Source organism: Arvicola amphibius, chromosome 6 (genome assembly GCF_903992535.2).
Source record: "Arvicola amphibius chromosome 6, mArvAmp1.2, whole genome shotgun sequence".
Classification (NCBI taxonomy): domain Eukaryota; kingdom Metazoa; phylum Chordata; class Mammalia; order Rodentia; family Cricetidae; genus Arvicola; species Arvicola amphibius.
The window spans coordinates 81003909-81022609 of NC_052052.2; positions in this window are offsets into that span (position 1 = coordinate 81003909).

The following is an 18701-nucleotide window of genomic DNA, read 5'->3' on the forward strand; positions in this document are numbered from 1 at the left end:
AAGTTCGGAGAGATTTAGTAACTATGGAAAGACTACACAATGCAGGTCACAAGCAATGCAGGAGCACAGTCCTGATGTAAGGTAAGCTCTGTCTCAGTTGTTCTCAACCTGCCTGATGCTGCAACCCCTTAATACAATTTTCCATGGTCTGCTGACCTCTAATCATAAAATTATTCTTGTTGCTACTTCATACCTGTAATTTTGCTACTGTTAGGAATCATAATATAAATATCTGTGTTTTCTGATTGTCTAAGGTGACCCATGTAAAAGTTTTTTTGACCCTTAAAGGAATTGCAACCCATAGGTTGAGAACCAGGGATCTGCACTATATATATAAGTATGCCCTCTACTCGACTGCCGCTGTTGAGTCTCTGTGTTGTATACATGAATATACATGGAAAATTCATTTTCACAGAAAAGTGAATTTGGAAGAGATTCTCAAATGGTAATGAGCCTTTTCCTGGGCTATTTCTTTTGCTCTCTCTTTGTCTTTATCTACCTGTCTTGCTCTGGAAGAAAGTTAGCCTAATCCTACTCATTGGGACACCTCCAGATGATTTTTCTAAGAACAAATAATTATGCCTTTTTTGAAAGTAAACTAAAAAAACTCACTGGTACTTTGTTTACATAGCAGACTTCCGTAATGTCTTTAAAGTCCTGGGGATGGGGACAATCACCAGCATCAAGCGTGGTGAAGTGAGGTGGGCTGGAACTTCTAAGTACCCTAGGCCTTCACTTGCAAAATCTCATTTAATCCCTTCAGCCACCCCATGAGGCAGGACTCATTCTTCCATTTTACATACTAGATTTAAAAAAAGGGTTAAGGAAATGGAATGTGAGGACTTGAGTCCCCCTGGCTCTCAAGTCAGTCTCTACTACACCCCAAAGTTCGGAAAAGAAACTCTTTCCTATGCATCATAAAAAGACCGGTTCCAGATGAAGAGATGCTGAGCTCCTGACCTACAGCAGAGCTTCCTTGTGCTTAGTTCAGCAGTGCTATTTGTTGGTTCCACCAGAGATTTACTGATTTGGAAGATTCAGAGTTACATCTCAGATCACACATCCTGAGGTTTGTGGTGATGTTTATGGACCTCATTCTAACATCTCAGGCTTTAATACCACCAGGAAATGCATGGTTGATGCAGGGCTCTAGCTGCGAAAGTAGGCATAGCTAAGGTTAACAGCAAGGGCCAAAGAAGACAGGCTGTATAATGCACCTCTCTCTCTCTCTCTCTGTCTCTCTCTCTCTCTCTCTCTCTGTCTCTCTCTCTGTCTCTCTCTCTGTCTCTCTCTCCATCTCTCTCTCTTTCTCTCTCTCATCTCTCCATGTGTGTGTGTGATTTTGTATGCAGAAAAAATCAGAGAAAAGAGATCCTAATATTTCTTTAAGAATTCGTGGTAACATTAGTTCCTCCAAGAGGTGACTTGGACTGCTCGGTATATATTTCAAAAAGTTTGACTAGCATACACAGTATTAGGTTTCCTTATAGCATTTCCAAGCATTGCTCCATCTCTTTCTTTGTGCCTTCCCACACCCACATAGTCTCATTTATTTGAATGCAATGTTCTTCTTAAAACCTCATCCACCTTAATTTCCTCTTCCTTTATTGCATTTTTGTCTCTTATAGTCTTCCTCCTACCTAACTTTATTTGTAATACTTGTTGGTGAATTTACTGATTGTTTCTCCCCTGTACAATGTGAGAATTCCATGTGGAATTATATTCTTCTTTGATTTCTCAATGAAAATGAGCTCCAGATAATGTTTTGATTTGAAGCATCATAGAGGAATTCTTCTATCATGTTGCCTGGGTCAAAATTTGTTTCTTTTATACAGTGTGATGGTTTGAATGAAAATGGCCCCCATAGACCCAGAGAATGCCCCAATTGTTGGAGTAAATGTTTATCTTAGTTAGGATTTGTGATTTTCTCTTGCTCTGAAGAGATAACATGACCACAGCAACTCTTATAAAGAAAAACATTTAATTGAGAATTCTTTACTTACAGTTTCAGTTGAGTTCATATGGAAAACAATCTCTCTGGCTAAAATCCCTTATTGTTTCCCAAATAATAATGTTTCCTCATGAAATCTGGAATAACATATAATATGAAACATTGCTGTTTTGAGTATTAAACAATTATGAAAACAGTGTAAGTTAGATATCAATGCTTAACAGGAAAATTAAATATTTTACCACATGAAACAGGTATATTACAATGCCAGAGTCTTAAAAGTCAATCAGATCCTTATCAGAAACAGAAAGTGTATGGGGGAGAGAGACCAGAATAAAATGATGTGTACTCAGTACAATTAATGTCTTTTTTATGGCAATGGATTTTACTTCTATCTGGATAAAGTAAAACTATTACTAGGTACTACCAAGGAGGCAAATGAATTTTTTTCTGCCCAGAATTTTAAAAGTAATCAGTCAGTTTGTTATTACAGATATTGCTTAGTCAACATCTGCATTGGCAAAACATTAGCTCCGATAGTATGAGGGTCTTTCAAACTCTATATGGATGTGTGATGTGAAAATGATGTACAGGGTTTCTGATAAGGATCTGACTGACTTTTAGGATTTTGGCATTGTAATATACCTGTTTCATGTGGTAAAATATTTAATTTTCCTGTTGAGCATTGATATCTAATTTACATTGTTTTCATAATTGTTTAATACTCAAAACAGCAATGTTTCATATTATATGTTATTCCAAATTTCATGAGGAAACATTACTATTTTGGAAACAATAGGGATTTTAGCCAGAGAGATTGTTTTCCATATGCTGGTCTAGCATTTATTTTATGGTTGGGTTTGATTTGGGAAGCCAAAGAAAACTACTCGAGTTCTTTGTTTTTTTTTTTTTTCCTCATGGTTTATTTTTTTTTTTATATTTAAAAAATTTCCATCTCCTTCCCTCCTCCTCCCCCTTCCCTCCCCTCCTTCTCCCCCTTCCCTCCCCTCCCCTCCACCCAAACCTCCCCTCCCTCCCTCTCAAGGCCAAGGAGCCATCAGGGTTCCCCACTCTATGCTAAGATCAGGGTCCTCCCAACTCCCCCCTGGACCAGGATGGTGATCGACCAAGCTGAGAAGGCTCCCACAGAGCCCGTCCATGCAGAAGACTCAGAGCCCAGAGCCATTGTCCTTTGCTTCTCAGTCAGCCCCCGCTGTTGGCCACATTCAGAGAGACGGGTTTGGTCGCATGATCCATCAGTCCCATTCCAACAGGAGTTGGTGATCTCCCATTAGTTCTGTCCCACCGTCTCCATGAGTGAACGCACCCCTCTCGTTCCTGACTTTCTCCCTCATGTTCTCGCTCCTTCTGCTCCTCATCAGGACCTTGGGAGCTCAGTCCAGTGCTCCAATGTGGGGCTCAGTCACCTTCCCCATCTGTCGCCAGCTGGAGGTTCCCTCCCGGTCCTGACTTTCTTTCTCATGTTCTCTCTCCTTCTGCTCCTCATCAGGACCTTGGGAGCTCAGTCCGGTGCTCCAATGTGGGGCTCTGTCATTTTCTTCATCTATCGTCAGGTGGAGGTTCTATGGTGATATGCAAGATATTCATCAGTATGGCTATAGGAACTGGCCTTTTCAGGATCCCTCTCCTCAGCTGCCCAAGGAACTAACTGGGGGCGTCTCCCTGGAAACCTGGGAACCCCTCTAGGGTCAAGTCTCTTGACAACCCTCAGGTAGCTCTTTAAATTAAGATATATGCTTCCCTGCTCCCATAACCACCCTTCCTATATCCCAAGCACCCCATTCCTCCGAGCTCCCCCTGTTCTCCCCTTCACACTTTTCTCTCCCCATCTTCCCTTGGCCCAGTCTTGCCCAACCCTCAAGTTCCCAATTTTGCCTGGCGATCGTGTCTACTTCCAATATCCAGGAGGATTACTATATCTTTTTTTGGGAGTTAACCTTCTTATTATCTTCTCAAGGATCCCAAATTTATAGGCTCGATGTCCTTTAATTTATGGCTAGAAACCGATTATGAGTGAGTACATCCCATGTTCATCTTTTTGGGTCTGGGTTACCTCACTCAGAATAGTGTTTTCTATTTCCATCCATTTGCCTGCAAAATTCAAGATGTCATTGTTTTTTACCGCTGAGTAGTATTCTAGCATGTATATATTCCACAGTTTCTTCATCCATTCTTCCACTGAAGGGCATCTAGGTTGTTTCCAGGATCTGGCTATTACAAATAATGCTGCTATGAACATAGATGAGCATATGCTTTTGTTGTATGATTGGGCATCTCTTGGGTAGATTCCCAATAGTGGAATTGCTGGGTCCTGGGGTAGGTTGATCCCGAATTTCCTGAGAAACCGCCACACTGCTTTCCAAAGTGGTTGCACAAGTGTGCATTCCCACCAGCAATGGATGAGTGTACCCCTTACCCCACAACCTCTCCAGCAAAGGTTATTATTGGTGTTTTGGATTTTAGCCAATCTGACAGGTGTAAGATGATATCTCAAAGTTGTTTTGATTTGCATTTCCCTGATAGCTAAGGAGGTTGAGCATGACCTTAAGTGTCTTTTGGCCATTTGAACTTCTTCTGTTGAGAATTCTCTGTTCAGTTCAGCGCCCCATTTTTTAATTGGGTTAATTGGCATTTTACCGTCTAGTCTCTTGAGTTCCTTATATATTTGAGAGATCAGACCTTTGTCAGTTGCAGGGTTGGTGAAGATCTTTTCCCAGTCAGTAGGCTGCCTTTGTGTCTTAGTGACAATGTCCTTTGCTTTACAGAAGCTGCTCAACTTCAGGAGGTCCCATTTATTCAATGTTGCCCTTAAAGTCTGTGCAGCTGGGGTTATGCGTAGGAAACGGTTCCCTGTGCCCATTTGTTGTAGAGTACTTCCCACTTTCTCCTCTATCAAGCCCAATGTGTTCAAATTAATATTGAGGTCTTTAATCCATTTGGACTTGAGTTTTGTGCATGGTGATAGATATGGATCTACTTTCATTCTTCTACAGGTTGACATCCAGTTATGCCAGCACCATTTGTTGAAGATGCCCTCTTTCTTCCATTGTGTACTTTTGGCTCCTTTATCAAAAATCAGGTGTTCATAGGTTTGTGGTTTAAGATCCGGGTCTTCTATACGATTCCATTGGTCAACTTCTCTGTTTTTATGCCAATACCAAGCTGTTTTCAATACTGTAGCTTTGTAATAGAGTTTGAAGTCAGGGATGGTAATGCCTCCAGAAGAACCTTTATTGTATAAGATTTTTTTGGCTATCCTGGGTTTCTTGTTTTTCCATATAAAGTTGATTATTGTCCTCTCAATCTCTGTGAAGAATTTTAATGGGACCTTGATTGGGATTGCATTGAATCTATAGATTGCTTTTGGTAGAATTGCCATTTTTACTATGTTGATCCTCCCAATCCACGAGCAGGGGAGATCCTTCCATTTTCTGGTATCCTCTTCAATTTCTTTCTTCAAAGACTTAAAGTTCTTGTCAAATAGATCCTTCACTTCCTTGGTTAGAGATACTCCCAGATATCTTATGCTATTTGTGGCTATTGTGAAAGGTGATACTTCTTTGATTTCCCTCTCTGCTTCCTTATCCTTTGTGTATAGGAGGGCGACTGATTTTTTGGAGTTAATCTTGTAACCTGCCACGTTACTGAAGGAGTTTATCAGCTGTAAGAGTTCTTTGATGGAGTTTTTGGGGTCGCTTATGTATACTATCATATCATCTGCAAATAATGAAAGTTTAACTTCTTCCTTTCCAAATTGAATCCCCTTGATTCCCTTATGTTGTCTTATTGCTATTGCTAGAACTTCAAGCACTATATTGAAGAGATAAGGAGAGAGTGGACAGCCTTGTCGTGTTCCTGAATTTAGTGGGATAGCCTTGAGTTTCTCTCCGTTTAGTTTGATGTTAGCTGTCGGCTTGCTGTAAATAGCTTTTATTATATTTAGGAATGACCCTTGTATCCCTAATCTCTCCAAGACCTTTATCATAAAAGGGTGCTGAATTTTGTCAAATGCTTTTTCAGCATCTAATGAGATGACCATATGGTTTTTTTCCTTCAGTTTATTTATATGATGGATTACATTGATAGATTTTCGTATGTTGAACCAGCCCTGCATCTCTGGGATGAAGCCTACTTGATCGTAATGGATAATTTTTCTAATGTGTTCTTGGATTCGGTTTGCCAGTATTTTATTGAGAATTTTTGCGTCAATGTTCATGAGTGAGATTGGCCTGTAATTCTCTTTCTTGGTTGAGTCTTTGTGTGGTTTAGGTATCAGGGTAACTGTGGCTTCATAGAAGGAATTTGGCAGTGACTCTTGTGTTTCTATATTATGAAATACCTTAAGGAGTATAGGTATTAGGTCTTCTCGGAAGTTCTGTTAGAATTCCGCATTGAAACCATCTGGTCCTGGGCTCTTTTTGGTAGGGAGGTTTCTGATAACAGTTTCTAATTCTTCGTGACTAACAGGACGATTTAGAGCATTTACCTGGTCCTGGTTTAACTTTGGTATATGGTATTTATCTAAAAAACTGTCCATTTCTTTTACATTTTCCAATTTTGTGGCATACAGGCTTTTGTAGTAAGATCTAATGATTCTCTGAATTTGCTCTGTGTCTGTGGTTATGTCCCCCTTTTCATTTCTGATCTTATTAATTTGCGTGTTCTCCCTCTGCCGTTTGATTAGTTTGGCTAAGGGTTTGTCAATCTTGTTGATTTTCTCCAAGAACCAGCTTCTTGTTTCATTGATTCTTTGGATTGTTTTCTGTGTTTCTATTTTGTTGATTTCTGCCCTCAATTTGATTATTTCCAGTCTTCTACTTCTCCTAGGTGACTCTGCTTCTTTTTTTTCCAGAGCTTTCAGGTGTGCTGTTAAGTCACCAATGAGTGCTTTCTCCGTTTTCTTTAAGTGGGCACTTAGTGCTATGAACTTTCCTCTTAGCACTGCTTTCATTGTGTCCCATAGGTTTGAGTATGTTGTGTCTTTGTTTTCATTAAATTCAAGAAAGACTTTAATTTCTTTCTTTATTTCTTCCTTGACCCAGGTGTGGGTCAGTAGTTGACTGTTCAGTTTCCATGAGTTTGTAGGCTTTCTGGGGGTAGCATTGTTGTTGAATTCTAATTTTAGTCCATGGTGATCCGATAAGACACAGGTGGTTACTAATATTTTTTTGTAATTGTGGAAGTTTGCTTTGTTACCAAGTATATGGTCAATTTTCGAAAAGGTTCCATGAGCCGCAGAGAAGAAGGTATATTCTTTCCTATTTGGGTGGAATGTTCTATAGATGTCTGTTAAGTCCATTTGGTTCATTACCTCTATTAAGTCTTTCAATTCTCTGTTAGGTTTCTGTCTGATTGACCTGTCCATTGGTGAGAGGGGAGTGTTGAAGTCTCCAACTATTAGTGTGTGTAGTTTGATGGCTGCCTTGAGATCTAGAAGTGTTTCTTTTACATAAGTGGGAGCTCTTATATTAGGGGCATAGATATTCAGGATTGAGACTTCATTCTGATGGATTTTTCCTGTTATGAGTATAAAGTGTCCCTTTCCATCTCTTCTGATTGATTTTAGTTTGAAGTCAACTTTGTTGGAAATTAGTATGGCCACACCCGCTTGTTTCTTAGGGCCATTTGCTTGATAAACCTTTTCCCAACCCTTTACTCTGAGTAGGTGTCTGTCTTTGTGGTTGAGGTGTGTTTCTTGTAAACAGCAAAATGTTGGATTCTGTTTTCGTATCCAGTCTCTTAGCCTGTGCCTTTTTATAGGTGAATTGAGTCCATTGATATTAAGTGATATTAATGACCAGTGGTTGTTAACTTCAGTCATTTTTAGTAGTAGAGTTTGTGTGTTTCCCTTCTTCTAGTTGTGCTGGCGAAGGGTCGCTAGATGCCTGCATTATTGTGGGCGTTGTTGGACTCCTTGGTTTGTGATTTTCCTTCTATTACTTTCTGCAAGGCTGGATTTGTGGCTGCGTATTGTTTAAATCTGTTTTTGTCCTGGAATATCTTGTTTTCTCCATCAATGGTGAAAGCAAGCTTTGCTGGGTATAATAGTCTAGGCTTGCATCCATGTTCCCTTAGTGTCTGTAGCACATCTATCCAAGCTCTTCTGGCTTTCATGTTTTCCATTGAGAAATCGGGTGTAATTCTGATAGGTTTCCCTTTATATGTTACTTGACCTTTTTCCTTTGCAGCTCTTAATATCTGTTCTTTATTCTGTATGTTTTGTGTTTTGATTATTATATGGCGTGGGGATGCTTTCTTTTGATCCAGTCTATTTGGTGTTCTGTAGGCTTCTTGTACCTTCATAGGAACATCCTTCTTTAGGTTGGGGAAGTTTTCTTCTATAATTTTGTTGAATATGTTTTCTGGGCCTTTGAGTTGTAATTCTTCTCCTTCTTCTACCCCAATTATTCTTAGGTTTGGTCTTTTCATGGTGTCCCAGATTTCCTGAATATTTTGTGTTAAGAATTTGTTAGATTTGTTTAGTTCTTTAATCTGTGAGTTTATTTCCTCTATTGTATCTTCAGAGTCCGAGATTCTTTCTTCCATCTCTTGTATTCGGTTGGAAATACTTGTCTCTGAAGTTTCTGTTCGTTTACTCAGAGTTTCCATTTCCAGTCGTCCCTCAGATTGTGTTTTCTTCAATACCTCCATTTCATTTATCAGGTCTTGTACTGTTTCCCTTACCTGCTTGATTGCTTTTTCTTGTTTTTCTTGTTTTTCTTGGGTATCTTTGAGAGATTTATTTATTTCCTCTACCTTTTTGTTTGTCATCTCCATTTCTTTATGGCAGTTTTTTACCTCCTGTTTAAGGTCCTCTATTATTTTCATAAAGTACTGTTTAAGGTCGGTTTCTTCTATATCTTCTGGGGTAGGGTGTTCAATTCTTGTTGTTTCGGGATGTCTGGCTTGTGGTGATGTCATGTTGCCTTTCATGTTGTTGGAGGAGCTCCTGCATTGGCGCCTGCCCATCTCTTCCTTCAAAAGGAGCCCGGAGGCGTTTGGTGTCCTAGACCAATCTTTGCTGTGACTGAAACTGGTTGGATCTCCCCAGTGGGAGAGGAGGACCTATTCCTTGCGTCACAATCTGAAGAAGCCCGCACTCCCTTGCAGGAATCCTCAGACCTGCCTGGAGGCCAGAGTCTGACTCCTTTGGGTGGATGGCCTTAGAACAGGAGCAGGACACCTGAGAACACTAGGGAAAGCTTGGGAGACACAAGCCTGCAGAGGGAAGTGGGAGTAGGTGGTCTGTGCTCTCTTCCAGGGCAGGTTGCCCCAGGGTCCGCATTCACTCACCAGTTCAGATGGAATGTCAGGGCACAGGATCAGGGATTCCAGGCAGCCCAGGGTCGCAGCCCAGACAAAAGGGCCAAGGTGGGGGCAGGGCGGGATGGAATACCACACAGCGAACCTGGCAGCACAATCTGAAGGAGCCAGCACCCCTCCGCAGGAATCCTCAGACCTGCCTGGAGGCCAGAGTCTGACCCCTTTGGGTGGATGGCCTTAGAACAGGAGCAGGACACCTGAGAACACTAGAGAAAGCTTGGGAGACACAAGCCTGCAAAGGGAAGTGGGGGTACGGGGTCTGTGCTCTCTTCCAGGGCAGGTTGCCCCCGGGTCCGCATTCACTCACCAGTTCAGATGGAATGTCAGGGCACAGGATCAGGGATTCCAGGCAGCCCAGGGTCGCAGCCCAGACAAAAGGCTACTCGAGTTCTTTGAATATCATGTTGGGTAAGTGTTAAATAAAATGAATCACCATTACTAGCATGTTGTAGGCAGACATGAATAAAGAACACGGTTCACAAGTGTCCCAAAGAAATGGTTTCTCGTTTTCTAGCTCTGAGATGTCCAAAAATGTCCTCATTTTTCTTACGCCAGAAACAAATGCAATTGTAAAGCTTCAGGTAATTAAGTGTTGAAAGTAGGTACTACCTCAGAAAAAAGAATATTTTAGGTAAAAAGAAAAAAATCAGAATAGTAGCAAAGAGGGAAGACAGAAGGATATTCCTAGAAATCCATGGAGTTAATAGAGCTGGAAGAGAGGTACCACAAACACTGAAAGAAGGCTTAATGGACAAGCCAGATCTCAAACATCAGTTGTCACCTGTGTTAGCAGTAATTGAAGCTACAAATAAGAATGCAAGGACTGGAAATCTAGACTTTGAGGATGGGTGGAAATACTGAGTGACCCCGAGAAAGGGTGACTAAGTTCTCAGTGGGTAGGGACATAACTGCATCTAAACTTAAAACATTAAAAGCTTCTAAATAAATGTTTGGTGAGTCAACCTAAGAAGAGATTCCTCAAACATCAGGGAGAATAAAAACACCAAGGAGGGAAGAATATTTTAGGGAAGATGAATTATGTTTGAGTAAAGTAGTTTGTTTTTATTGCTATTAAACATCCTCACGATTCAGCTTTCCCCACCAGGAAACACCCACGGAGTTTCGTGCCTCATGCTGACCTCCATCTGCTGTAGTATCACTCAGTGACAACTGGCAACCGTGTTTCCTCTTGTGGTGATGTATTGACTCATTTTAGGTCCAAAGTCTGAGTGGTATTTCTTTTTGCATTTTTTATTTAATAGGGGATTTTTTTTTTGGCAGTGGATTTTGAAGATGTGAAATCTGGTTGATTCACTAAAAAGCTATTACACTGTGGCTGAGAAAGAGCTACAACTGGAGAAAAGTTTTTGTATTCTACATGACTGGAAGTCACTTACAATAAGAAATATCATTTTTTTATGCAGACAGAATGGGCTAAAAGGCAACATTACCAGGCTCCTCCTTGAAGTCTTTGACAGGTAGACTATGCAACACTGAAGAAATCAGATTACCTATAGGTACAAAGAACACAAATTTGGAGATACAGTGACTTAAAGTTTCTGCCTCTGTTGTTATGCAAAGTTCAGCTATACTGTGAGTAATAGTGTTCTTATATGAATTTTTAAACATCATTAACAGGAGATATTTTGAGTGAAGGACTTACTTGACAATCACTCCCAGAGACAATATGTTCATATGAGATGTTTCCTCTTGTGTTGAGTATCCTGAGTTTCCCTAACTTCAGATGAAAGCAGTGGTTACATGTTAGTTGTATGAAGTTTAAATTTTGAGAGAAGTAATTTGTTATTCTTTCATGAATTTTAATGCTATCATTATTTAAAATGATTTTATCCTGACATTGTGCGGCATTTAGACATGGGGAGGAAAAGAGGGATTCAGAAACATGGAGTGCTCTATGTTGTGAGCATATGAAGTGTGTCAGCTTATAAATGAAGGGTGATCAGGCACATCTGTGTATTTGTCACTGTTTGGTCTTTCTGGCCTTCTTTCCCTCTCTGTAGGTTCTGTCTTCCATTGGACACCCATTTTACAGCTTGAATCCTTAATAGGAGGAGAGAACCAATTCAGAGAAGGCTCTGAAGTCTTTAAAAGAACATTGATAGCTTCACAGTTGTCTCCTTCTTTTCTCCACATTTAGGCACCCTTACCCTATCAGTATCGGAAATGAAGACTACATGTGTGCCAAGATGGAAAGGAAACATGGTGAGCAGGTTTTTTCCTTCTGTGTTATCTCATTTATTCTTAATCAATTACTTCAGTTTATCGTTTACCTTTCAAATGAGATAACTGAGATTAAGAGCTGTTCAGTAACTTGACAAGGCACAAATTGCCTATTTAGAAGGGAGGTAAGCCTCTGAAGGTCAGGGAAGTCCCAAAACTACCGAAATGATCCGAACTATTGTCATAGCTCTTGATTGTTTACCGTAGGCAGATGAGAAAGTCTTATTGTTGAAGATGCCATACACTTTGTTTACAGGAAAAAAAGAAATCCATCTTGAGTGAACCAGGAAACATTCTCCCTGTTGGCTAGCTTTCACAGGCCTAAAAGGTGCTAGGCAGAGAAAAGTGTTCATTGGTCTTAGCCATTACTACACCCTTCATACTATAAAACCAACCAACCAGGGCAGATGACTCCACTGGTGCAGCAGAGAAAAGACTTTTATGGGGGTAACTAAATACTTTCATGATTGAATTCAAGTCTAGATACAAAGGAGAAAACTCACACCTGGTACTGTATACATCAACAAACCCTTCATTGGGGAGGGGGAGGTTGTAGGGAAAAGCAGAGATCATATGGTTATCTTGCTAAAGAGTTATGTTGTCAGACTACCTTCCAAATATTTAGGCTTGTATCCATAGATACATGTTGCTATCAACTTTAGTCAGAAAAGCTTCATTTGCAGTGGATAGTGGGTAAAATAGAGAATCATCTGATTTATAATTACTTGCGTCAAAGCATATGACAAAATCAACCATATTGAGGCACTGACACTCTTTTATTGAATCCTAGTGGTGTTTGAATAGTCACACTTCTTCCAAGCCTTGTAACATTCTCCCTATTTAAATCTCTTTCTTCCTAGACAGAAATTTCATATCATATTATTTTTATATGTCAATCATAATTATGTCCAAAATCTAACCAGAAAAAACTGTAATTTCTTTGCTACAAATTGAATGTTAAATACATCTGTGGTGAACATTAAGAACTTCTTTTCTCTAACAAAATGCTCCAGGTTCTTCAACTTCCCTAGGGCATTTGTTATCTACCCACTAGTTTGGTGATACTTGGAAAGTTTATAGCATGTTGCTCTCTTTGGAGAAGTGAAGTGCTCAGAATCAGAGGTGATTTCCAGTTATAGATTAGGACACTGTGCTGAACGCGGCCCTGGAATAAAACCTTATTCATAAGATCTTGAACCTCACTTAGCTTTTTTGGCAGACAAATCACACCATTGGCTCTTACCTTATCCTCAGTCACCTTATATGCCGAAACTGGTCAGTTACCAGATGCCAGATTGAAGGGATCATAATGACCATTTTGCTTGACAAGGGGTTCATTTAGTAACAGTCACCTGCACCAGGAAATCTAAAAAGTGCTCATTCTTCCTTGTTTGCACATATTAAAATGGGCTCAGCCCATTGATTGCAAGCTAAGTGTATATTTGTATATAGAACAGAAATGTCCTCTGTTCTCTTGCAGATAACAGTCTGAAGCAGAGATAGATTTTTATTAAGCAATCTAACTCAAAATGTGTTATTGCACTTTGTCTTACTTAGAGTTATTATTGTTGTGTTGAAACACCATGACCAAAGTGACTTGGAAAGCAAAGAATTTATTTGGCTTCTGCTTCCAAAGCACTGTTTATCATTGGAGGAACACAGCTCAGGGATGCCACCATCCACAGTGGGCTGGCTCTTCCTGACAAATCACTAATTAAGCAAATGTTCTACACCTAGACCTTCTGGAGGCATTTTCTCAACTGAAGATCTCTCCATTCAAAACTCTGCCTTGTGTCCACCTGACATAAAATCATCCAGAACACACGTGGTTGTGAGAATCCTGGAAGGACAGATTCAACTGCCATGACAACACAGCAGATGACATGCTGCACACATGTGGTGTGAGAGTCATGGAAGGACAGAGTAGACTGTCATAACAACACAGCAGACAATATGCTGCCTCCTGAAATCCAATGGACCTTCTTTGTTCTTTACTTTTCACTACTTAGGTTTTGTCACTGAATTCATTTTATGAGCTGAAATATCTATAAGCACATATCTGTAGACACCTCTCCTTCTGAGATGCAGTTTTCCTTCTTCATCTGGAGTGACTTGCTACTGAGTTCCTCTCATGCTGATCCTTGGTGATAGATGAGTTTGAATTTGCTGTTTTGGGTACTTATTTGGTATTTAAGAAATTTAACTATGCTGCCAAAGACATATATGTAGAGGTACTTTGAAGTGCACAAAAAGAAAGAGGCTAGCCTGAGAAAAATCCCTCAAAATTCCCCACAAAGAAGACTTCCAGACCAGACTAGACATCATCTGAATAATATCAAAGTGTTCCAGGATAGTGGAATACAATGGCCCAGCTCAGCTTAGCTCAAATTTCTGAGCCAAGAGTGAGCTCTTGCCCCACACTGCCTGGATGGTCAGGAACCAGAGGCTAGATAGCCCAGAGGCCTAGGATAGAAACAAACACAGCTGGAAAGAAATCAATGAAATAATTCCTGATGATATTCTGTCATATTCATAGATTGGTGCCTGGCCCAGTCATTTTCAAAGAGATTTCCTCCAGTGGCAGATGGAAGTGGGAGCAGAGATGCACAACCAGACACCATGAAGACAGATACAGTCTGAATTAGAGGTTTCCACAATGTCCCTCCTCTTGGAACATGGGGATCTTTGAACAGGGGAAAGGAAAATTGTATGGGTCAAGGGGCATGGAGGACACCAGGAGAAGAACATGGCACACTGAATAAACTAAGCAGGGCTCATATGGGTTCACAGAGATGGAAGAGGAAAGAGCAGGGCCTCTGTGTGTATGCTATGGCTCTTAGCTTGGTGCTTTTGTGGGACTCCAAACAGTGTGAATGGGCGTGTCTCTGACTCTTCTGTATACCTTCAGGACTCTTTTCCTACTATAATGCTGACGAGTTCAGCCTCCATAGGAGGCTTATTTTATTTTGTTATGTTTGTTTGTTACTTCTTGGAGGCCTGTTCATTTTGGAAGGGAAGCAGAGGGGGAGTATTTATAGTGGAAGAAGGAAGGTTAGGAGGGGAGCTAGAAGAAGGGCAGGGAGGAGAAACTGCGGTCAGGATGTATTGGATGAGAGAAGAATCCATTTTTTTAATAAAAATATCTTGTTCTCTAACAAAAGAGCTGCTGTTAAAGCTTTGGGTATTTTCAAGTGTGATAATGCCTTACCAGAAGGCTGTGCTTCTCCTGCTCGCCTGTCTACTTCAGAAGTTTCATTTCAACATCTAGAAGTTCACACAGACTCTGCCAATAAATTGACTATATGCCCAAATTTCACAAATATGTGTGTGAATGTGTGTGTGTGTGTGTGTATGTGCATGTGTGTGTGTGTGTGTGTGAGCACGTACATTTACAGAGCATACACATATACCAATAGAGGACGTTATTGAGAACACTCAGAAACAGATCTTGATTTAGATTCCAGCTTTGCTCAGTCACCCTAGGTGTCTTTACCATTGAGGCACATTTTAGCATCTCTAATACTGAGATAAAAATATCCAATTTCATTAGTTTGTTTTGCAACACAGACTACAATGTATTTGAAAGTTTACTGACATTTCATGGTATAAAATGAATACTCAACACTTGGACTATTTCTTTTTTCTGTTTTATTGTATTTTTATTGTTTTTATTGAGCTATATATTGTTCTCCACTCCCTTCCCTTCCTCTACCCTCACTTTCTATCCTCCTCCACTCTCCAAATTTACTCAGGAGAGTTTGCTTTTTTCTACTTTCCATGTAGATTAGATCCATGTATGTCTCTCTTAGATCCTCTTTGCTGTCTAGGTTTTCTGGGATTGTAAATTGTAGGCTGGTTTTTCTTTGATTTATGTCTAAAAACCACTTATGAGCAAGTGCATATTATATTTGTCTTTCTTGGTCTGGGTTACTCTACTCAATATGATGTTTGCCAGCAAATTTCAAGATGTCATTATTTTTTTCTGCTATGTAGCATTCCATTATGTAAATGTACCACATTTTCCTTATCCGTTCTTCAGTTGAGGGGCATTTAGGTTTTTTCCAGGTTCTGACTATGACAAACAATGCTGCTATGAACATAGTTGAGCACATGCCCTTATGGTATGATTGAGCATCTTTGGGTACCTATACCCAAAAGTGGTGCTTCTGGGTCTTGAAGTTGTTTCCTAATTTTCCAAGAAATTGACACACTGACATCTAAAGGGGCTGTACCAACTTGCATTCCCACCAGGAATGCAGGAGTGTTCCCTTTACCCTACAACCTCTCCAGCGTAAGTTGTCATTAGTGCTTTTGGCCTTGGCCATTCTTACAGGTGTAAGATGGAATCTCAGAGTTGTTTTGATTTGCATTTTTCTGATGGCTAAGGATGTTAAGCATTTCCTTAAGTGTCTTTCAGCCATTTTGGATTCTTTTTTTGAGAGGTCTCTCTTTAGGTCTGTACCCTATTATTTATTCCATTATTTGTTCTTTTGATAACAAGTTCCTTGAGTTCTTTGTGTATTTTGGAGATCAGTCCTCTGTCCAATGTGGGGTTGGTGAAGATCTTTCACATTCTGTAGGCTGCCATTTTGTCTTGTTGAACATGTCCTTTGCTTTACAGAAGTTTTTCAGTTTCAAGAGGTCCCATTTATTAATTGTTTCTTTCGGTGTCTGTGTTACTGGGGTTATATTTAGGAAGTGCTTTCCTGTGCCAATGCATTCAAGTGTCCTTCCTACTTTCTCATCTATGGTTCAGTGTGTTTGGTTTTATGTTGAAGTCTTTGAACCATTTGGACTTGACTTTTGTACATGGCTATAAATATGGATCCAATTTATTCTTCTACATGTTGATATCTAGTTATGCTAGCACCATTTGTTGAATAATCTTTCTTTTTTCCACTTTATATTTTTGATTCTTTGTCAAAACTCAGGGGTTTGTAGGTGTGTGGATTGATATCCAGGTCTTTGATTCGTTTTACTTGGGCTATTTCTTATACAATGATATAACTCACCCTCAAATAATAACTTTGTTCTGAAGAATTTCACAGAATAATGAATGAGAGAGAAAGTATCAGTGAATGCAATAACACCATCATTGAGAAAACCACTGGACTCCATTAGGTCATAAAAAGAAGATGTATCATTTGCTCTTGGAGATAGTAGAAAAACTAGGGTCTGGGTGAAGTAATGTTCAGAGCACTGAATGAACAGATGCAGTTAACCACATCAGACTGAAAAGCTGGGCAAGGTGTATGTGTCAAATGCCTAAAGGAGGAAAGCAATGGATCAGTTTAGGAAACTGTATGCAGCTTTTCACCACCGAGGGTTGGTATCTCATGTGTTGTTGAACGCAATCTTTTTGACTTCTGGAACTCCAATTCTAGTTCAGTGTGTTAGCTATGGTTTCTATGCAGTCCCCACTCAGAACAGGAGAAGCATTGTGAAATTTTAGAAGGATTCAGTTGCCTAGATGCAAACCCCAGCCTCCATAAAAAACAAAATCAGTCAGGATCCTAGGAACCTTTGTTTCCCATGTGAAATATGTGACACAGCCAACAAAAAAGAGCAAGGAACAGAAGTGATTTCAAGTATGCAAAATAATATATTTTGTATTATGTGTTTCTTTACACACATAATATACACCATATTACATGCAAACAATTTATTATATGTAATATAATTTAAATATATACTACATTTAACATGTCATTTTTTTGTATATGTAAACATAGCATGTGTTGTCTGTCAGTTACTATAAAATGCACATGTTTTTCCATGTAAACACATTTATATACATATTTAGACCTATGTGTTCAAAGAGCTAGAAATGGGAAATAATAATGAAAAAGGCCACAATAAAGGCAGAAGTGATCAAAATAAGAATATATAGTTTGAAAACTCAATTTACAACCCAAAATTTTTGGTCAGGAAATATTAAACAGTAGTTTAGACACAACTGAAGAAAAATTATCAAAACAAAGTTATTTTAAAAGATTGATCAAAACTATAGCTTATTGACTTAAAGATTTGAAAAAGGCAAAAAATGACATTGCAGGATGATATAATAACTGCTTCTTTCCAAGGGCTTGCATGGCGATGTTCTCATCTAGAAGCTTAACTCTGCAGGTGGATGAATTGAGTGGTTCTGATCATCTCCACAATAGAACCTTCTCCAACCAGCTGCTCTCTTCTGTTTTTTATTATTTGTTTTCCACAGGCTGCCTAGATTGTCCTCCTAATTCACAGAGTGTATGTGTGTGCGTGCGCGATTGGCCCACCATGACTGAGGCAGGGACTCCATGCAAAACAAAACAAAACAAAACAAAACAAAAACAAAAACAAAAACAAAAAAAAACAAAACAACCAAACAAGAGTGACTTCAAAAACAACTGCAACACTGTAAGTAGCAATGCTTGTCCTGAGGAAGCTTGCCATCATGCTTCTGGAATACTCTGTACTACTAGAGTGCTTACTCTCATAACATTCCCAGTTTTGTTATTGTACTTAAAAATGTTTTAAAGTATAGTTTGCATGGAGATTGAAGTTAAAGGTGCTTTATCACCCACCAGAATCCATAGACAGCCTCTACCAGTGAATATCATTTCTGGTCTTCCCTCAGTTAGTTATTACTGGAGTTGTTATCATTTAAATTATTTTCATGGGAACTTATGGGCACTTCAACCTAGATACTCTGTGTAACTGTGTAGTGTGGAGCTGTGGGCTAGCTTTCCGCCGCCCAGCTCCCAGCCACCGGCTAGCTTTATCCAAAATAATTACATGGAAACTGTATTCTTTTAAACACTGCCTGGCCATTAGTTTCAGCCTCTTACTCACATCTTGACTAACCCATATCGAATAATCTATGTAACACCACGAATGGTGTCTTACCGGGAAAGATTCAGCACATGTGACCTGGTGGCTGGCTTCATCACATCTCTCCCTGAGAGGAGGCACGGCAGTCTGCCCAGAGAGGAGAGGCGGGGCAACTGTCTGAGCCATCTACCTCACTTCCTTTTTCCTGTTCTGTCTACTCCACCTACCTAAGGGCTGGCCAAGGCAGTTTCTTTATTAAAACAGAAGACCTTCCCACATCATAACTGCACTTTATGGGTGACATAAATGATTCTGGGCCTTTCTCCCTTTTCCGTTGTCTGTTCCCATCACA